We start from the raw sequence: 6,304 nt of genomic DNA on the forward strand, positions 1-6,304 counted from the left end.
CCCCCCACAAGATTCCCCGAGGGACACGGTCGAACGCCTTCTCCAAGTCCACAAAACACATGTAGACTGGTTGGGCGAACTCCCATGCACCCTCAAGGACCCTGCTAAGGGTATAGAGCTGGTCCAGTGTTCCACGGCCAGGACGAAAACCTCACTGCTCTTACTGAATCCGAGGTTCGACTATCTGACGGACCCTCCTCTCCAGAACCCTCAAATAGATTTTACCAGGGAGGCTTAGGAGTGTGATCCCTCTGTAATTTGGAACACACCCTCCGGTCCCCCTTTTTGACTAAGGGGACCACCACCCCGGTCTGCCAATCCAGAGGAGCTGCCCCTGATGTCCACGCAATATTGCAGAGTCACGTTAACCAACAGAACCCTGCAACATCCAGAGCCTTAAGGAACTCCGGATGAATCTCATCCATCCCCGGAGCCTTGCCACTGAGGAGTTTTTTAACCACCTCAGTGACCTCAGCACCGGAGATTGGAGAACCTGACCCAAAGCTCCCAGGCTCTGCCTATCCAATGGAAGACGTGCCGGTAGGATTAAGGAGGTCTTCGAAGAATTCGGCCCACCGACCCACAACGTCCCAAGTCGAGGTCAGAAGCACACCAACCTCACTATAAACAGTGTTGGTGCTGTACTGCTTTCCCCTCCTGAGACACCGTATGGTGGACCAAAATCACCTTGAAGCCATACGGAAGTTTTTTTCCATGGCCTCTCCAAACTCCTCCCATGCCCGAGTTTGCCTCAGCGACCACCTGAGCCGCATGCCGCTTCGACTGCCGGTAACCGACAGCTGCTTCTGGAGTCCCACAGGCCATAAACGCCCAATAGGACTCCTTCTTCAGCCTGACGGCATCCCTCACCACCGGTGTCCACGAGTAGGTTTGAGGGTTGCCGCACCAACCACCTTGCGGCCACAGCTCCGATAATCCGCCTCAACAATGTAAGCACGGAACATGGCCCACTCGGACTCAATGTACTCCGCCTCCCCCAGAACATGTTTGAAGTACTCCCGGAGGTGGGAGTTAAAGCTCCGCCTAACAGGAGACTCCGCCAGACGTTCCCAACAGACCCTCACAATACGTTTGGGCCTGCCAGGTCTGACCAGCATCCTCCCCCACCATCGGAGCCAACTCACCACCAGGTAGTGGTCAGTTGACAGCTCCGCCCCTCTATTCACTCGAGTGTCCAAAACATGCGGCCGCAGATCAGATAAAACGACAACAAAGTCGATCATTGAACTGCGACCTATGGTGTCCTGGTGCCAAGAGCACATATGGACACCCTTATGTTTGAACACGGTGTTCGTTATGGACAGTCCATGATGAGCACAGAAGTCCAACAACAGAACACCGCTTGGGTTCAGATCAGAGGGGCCGTTCCTCCCAACCACACCCCTCCAGGTCTCATGTTCATTGCCTACGTGAGCGTTGAAGTCCCCCAGCAGAATAAGGAAGTCCCAAGGAGGGGCACTCTCCAGTAACCCCTTCAAGGACTCCAAAAAGGGTGGGTAATCTGAACTGCTGTTCGGCGCATAAATGCAAACAACAGTCAGAACCTGTCCCCCACGCGTAGGCGGAGGGAGGCTACCCTCTCGTTCACCGGGGTAAACCCCAATGTAGAGGCACCAAGATGGGAGGCAACAAGTATGCCCACTCCTGCTTGGCGCCTCTCACCGTGGGCAACTCCAGAGTGAAAGAGTGTCCAACCCCTCTCAAGGAGACTGGTTCCAGAGCCAGAGCCGTGCGTTGAGGTGAGCCCGACTATTTCTAGCCGGAACCTCTCAACCTCACACACCAGCTCAGGCTCTTTCCCCACCACAGAGTTGGCATTCTATGTCCCGAGAGCCAGCTTCTGTAGCCGAGGATCAGACCGCCAAGGTCCCTGCCTTCGGCCACCACCCATCTCACATTGCACCCAACCCCTTTGGCCCCTCCCATAGGTGGTGAGCCCATGGGAAGGGGGACCCACGTATCCTCTTCGGGCTGTACCCGACCACCATACGCTCGCCAACGTGCCCCACCTCCAGGCCTGACTCCAGAGGGAAATCACGTAACACGTTGTTGATTAGTGACTGAAACACTGCAGGGGCATTAGTTAATCCGAAAGGCATTACTAAGTATTCAAAGTGTCCTAAGGGGGTCTTGAATACTTTTTTCCACTCATTCCACTTCCTAATCCTCACCAAATGATAGGTGTTACGGAGATCAAGTTTTGTGAAAATGGTTGCTGAATGAAGTTGCTGGTGCACCGAGTCGATGAGAGGTAAAGGATATTTGTTCTTGATGGTTATTTGATTGAGTCCTCGATAATCGATGCAAGGATGAAGACTCTTATCTTTTTTGGTCATGTAGAAGAAACCAGCTCCAACGGGGGATGTGGAGGGACAAATGATGCCTGAGGAGAGGGACTCCTCAATGTAATTTTTCATAGAATCACTCTTAGGACCCGAGAGGTTGAACAGACGACTAGAGGGAAGCGGGGCTCCTGGTAGCAGTTCTATGGCGCAGTTGTATGGTCAACGAGGGGGTAAGGACAAAGCTTTAGATTTGCTCAACACTGGGGCAAGGTCGTGGTATTTAGGAGGAACCTTAGTCAGGTCGATCTTCTCAGGGAGTCCCACTTTCTGCACGAGGGCCGGCATGGCAGAGTGCAGGCATTTTTCCAGGCAATAGTTGCTCCAAGTCTCAATCCTCCTTTCAGTCCAGTTAATGACGGGGTTATGTTTCTTAAGCCAAGGAAAGCCCTAAATCATCTGGGGTGTGGGTTATGAGAATACTAAAAAGTCCCCTGCTTCATGATGATTGCCAGAAGTAACGAAAAGGAGGTGTTTGATCTTGGTGATCACTTGGCCAGAGATGTCCATGACGGGTAAAGAAGAGGTGATCTCCTGAAGAGGGAGCCATAGATGGAGAACCAGGTCTCCGGAAATGAGGTTCTGTGGCAATCTGTCACCTGGGCTCTTCACTAATCACTCACAGCTGTTCCTGATTCTCATCACCCTCACCTGGTTACTTAAGGCAGTCTGGTGGAGCAACTCTTCGCTGGTGCAACGTTTGCCTACTGGTAAACTACCTGGCTTTGTATAAGTCTTTCTCCTGAGAAACCTGTCATGCTTTGTTCATTGTAAATTCTAATTTCTGACTGCAAGAAACTCACCTTGATCTCCTCTCTTCAAGCTGGCTGCTCGACCTGGACCTGTTCATGGGAACCTAACTTATCCACTGTTGTCATTCTCCACGCCCTGCGAAGTTGAGGCCCAACACGTCGCCTTCATCAGAGAACCCTGAGACAGAAACCACAAAACCTATCTGTTACCCGGAGGACTGGACACTGGGACCACACTTGTAAATATTCACCTGCACCCCGGAAGCTGGCTCAGGCGTTGGTTTCACTCACAGACTGTAAGATAACCTGTAATAGTATTGAGTCTATCCCCACCAACAGACCAACACTAACCTCAAACTTTCCCCCTCTTTCAGGTCCAGTTTGTCACTGCACTTTTGTAAATAAACCACTTACCATCACGCATCCTTGTGTCTGTCCGTTCCTGGTCTCACTCCTTCTGGCAGTAAACCTTAGAATCCTGATAGGTTCTGTTTGGCTCCAGAGTCCACCAGTGCGTGCACTGAACTCCTCTGGTGCTCGTTGATGAGAGTGACGTGTATGTAGAATCGGGAACTGAGGGAGTGTGATAAACTGCTCATTAGCACCTCTCAACTGTCTAGTGAGCTGGACCTTTTGACAGTAGCGGGCAGTTATTGCGGAAATGTCTGTTTTCACCACAATAGAAACATTCCTTGGACTCGAACCGGCGCTGTCTCTCTTCCAAACTTAGTCTGGCGCAGCCTAATTGCATTGGTTCAGTGGGGGCTTGGGTGAAGAGGTTATTTCTTTGGCATCCTCAGTAATTGCAAAATTGACAGATGACTTGGTGAACTGTGAACTCAAGGTCTTCTTGCGTTGTCTTTCTCTTAAGCGGTTGTCAATCTGGATGGTTTGTGTGATTAATTCCAAAGAATGTTCTGACGGAGCAAAGAATGTGGTTCGTCTCTCCCAGCTAGTTGATCCTTAAGTGGCTCGTGCAGTGCGTTCCTGAAGGCCCCTTTCAGTGCCTGCTCATTTCATCCAGAGGCTGCTGCTAATGTCCTGAAGTTGATTGCAAACTGTGCTGCCGATTGATGTCCCTGCTTTAAAGTCATAATTTTTGTGAAATCTCCGTCTCGTTGATTTTTGATGCTAAAAGTCTGTTCAAAATCCTCATTAAATTGGTTAAATGGTGAACACCGAAAGTCATAAGACGCTTAGCACTTTACCACAAAGGCAAAACAATGCTCCAGCGCTGGTCTGGTTCCCACCACGGCCTTAAGTACCGAACGTCTCCTGATGAGCCTGATCTGCCGCAGGTGTGGAGGGAGTGGAGAAAAGCTGCCAATCAGCTGCCGAGACGGCCCACCAGTACAAAACACAAACACCTCCAGAACCACACCTTCTATGTCTGACTCTACTTTTAAAATTTGGAAAAGAAATGGATTAAATAAAGTTAAACACCTTTTCACTGATGGGATATTAGCATCATTTACACAACTCATAGAACAGTTTAATATCCCACATGCAAACTTTTTCCACTATTTGCAACTGCGGCATTTTGTAAACAATAGATATCCCGCATTTCCTGAATTACCTGAGGAAACAGCTCTTGATAAAATCATAGATATAAATATTCATAAAAGGGGGGTAATTAAAGAGATCTATACTATACTGCTAGATCTACAATCTCCTTCTCTTTCCATTATTAAATCGCATTGGGAGAAGGATCTTGCGGTTACATTAACAGATGAGCTCTGGCAATCTATTCTTTACAGGGTACACTCCTCTTCTATATGCACTAGACATGGGCTCCTTCAGTTCAAGGTCCTGCACCGGCTGCATATCTCTAAAGAAAAGCTAGCTAATTTTTATCTAGGGACTGTTCCCTTGTGTAACCGATGCAGGTCAGAAGTTGGTTCCCTTACTCACACTTTCTGGGCATGTTCAAAACTTCATACCTATTGGACATCTATATTCAATACATTCTCAGAAATATACAATGTTAAATTTGGCTCTTCTGCTCTAACTGCAATTTTTGGAGTCGTACCTCCAAATGTTTTACTTTCCGAGAACAATTCAAATACAGTAGCTTTTGCTACGTTGATTGCGAGACGTTTGATACTTCTGAGGTGGAAACAGGAGGCCCCTCCTACACATGAACAGTGGCTTGGAGAGCTCGTGAGGTTTTTACATTTAGAAAAGATGAGATGTACATTGGCAGGTTCAACTGCTAAATTTGTCAAGGCATGGCAGCGATTTCTACAATACATGGAAACATTCAAGATGAGTACCCCATCGTAACTAAACTACTGCTATATTCTTTTAGTAAGCTGTAAAGTGAACAGAGTTTTGCATTTTCATTTGTCTTTGTTTTTATGTTTTGTTTTTGTTTTTTGTTTTTTTGTGTTTGTTTCATGTAAGGGTTTTATATGTTAAAGTTGACAGCACTGTACAAAACTTGAATCCTGTAAAGAATACACTGTAAAAATTAATAAATAAAGTAAAAAAAAAAGGCAAGGACACAAAATGCTGCCTTGTCACACACCATTACCCACATACAAAGAAGGATGATACAGATTTTACCCATTTTACAGACATAGAATGGTGAGAATACCAATACACTAAGATTCTCAATAAACATTTCAACCTCCTCTATTGTGCAATTTGTAAAACAATTTTGCTTTTGAAGCATCAATAAAACACATAAAATGGTGGTATTGTGCATCTTGTATAAATCTAAGTTCTCCTTTAGAGCAAAAATGCACATAGGTAGGTAGGTAGGTAGGTACATTTATTTATATAGCACTTTTCAGCACAAGGCAACTCAAAGTGCTTTACAACAACAAAATTACTGACAAAGTTACAGAAAACAAAATTACAGACAGGTACAAGATACAACGATAACTAATTGTCTAAATAAGCTAAGCTAAACTAAACAGATCTAAGCATGACTAAATGTACAGAACTAAACTAAGCTAGAACTAAAACTAACGGTACCGAACTATCTAAAAGTACCCCAGGCCCGCTATACAGCCGAAGTAAAACCAGACATATCTAAGCATAAGCTAAGACAGTCAGAAATAGTAGCTAAACTAAACAGATCTAAGCATGACTAAATGTACAGAACTAAACTAAGTGTACAGGAAGATAAAGCTAAACTAAACAGTACCAAATTTCTAAATGGTACTAGTGGGCCACTAAAACAGC

The 6,304-nt window shown here is 46.5% G+C and overlaps 1 long non-coding RNA gene across 1 annotated transcript in view; it reads right to left on the minus strand.

Moving 5' to 3' along the window:
- LOC119617950 overlaps window positions 1–4,357 on the minus strand; it is a 6,331-nt gene extending 1,974 nt beyond the window's left edge. The window contains exons 1-2 of the long non-coding RNA XR_005234442.1: window positions 3,530–4,357; window positions 3,167–3,293 (exon numbers count right to left, since the gene is read on the minus strand). This is a non-coding gene — a long non-coding RNA (uncharacterized LOC119617950). The remainder of the gene's footprint in view (window positions 1–3,166; window positions 3,294–3,529) is intronic.
- Between the last annotated feature and the right edge of the window lie 1,947 nt (window positions 4,358–6,304).

The sequence above is a fragment of the Kryptolebias marmoratus genome, linkage group LG18, assembly GCF_001649575.2.
Source record: "Kryptolebias marmoratus isolate JLee-2015 linkage group LG18, ASM164957v2, whole genome shotgun sequence".
Lineage (NCBI taxonomy): Eukaryota > Metazoa > Chordata > Actinopteri > Cyprinodontiformes > Rivulidae > Kryptolebias > Kryptolebias marmoratus.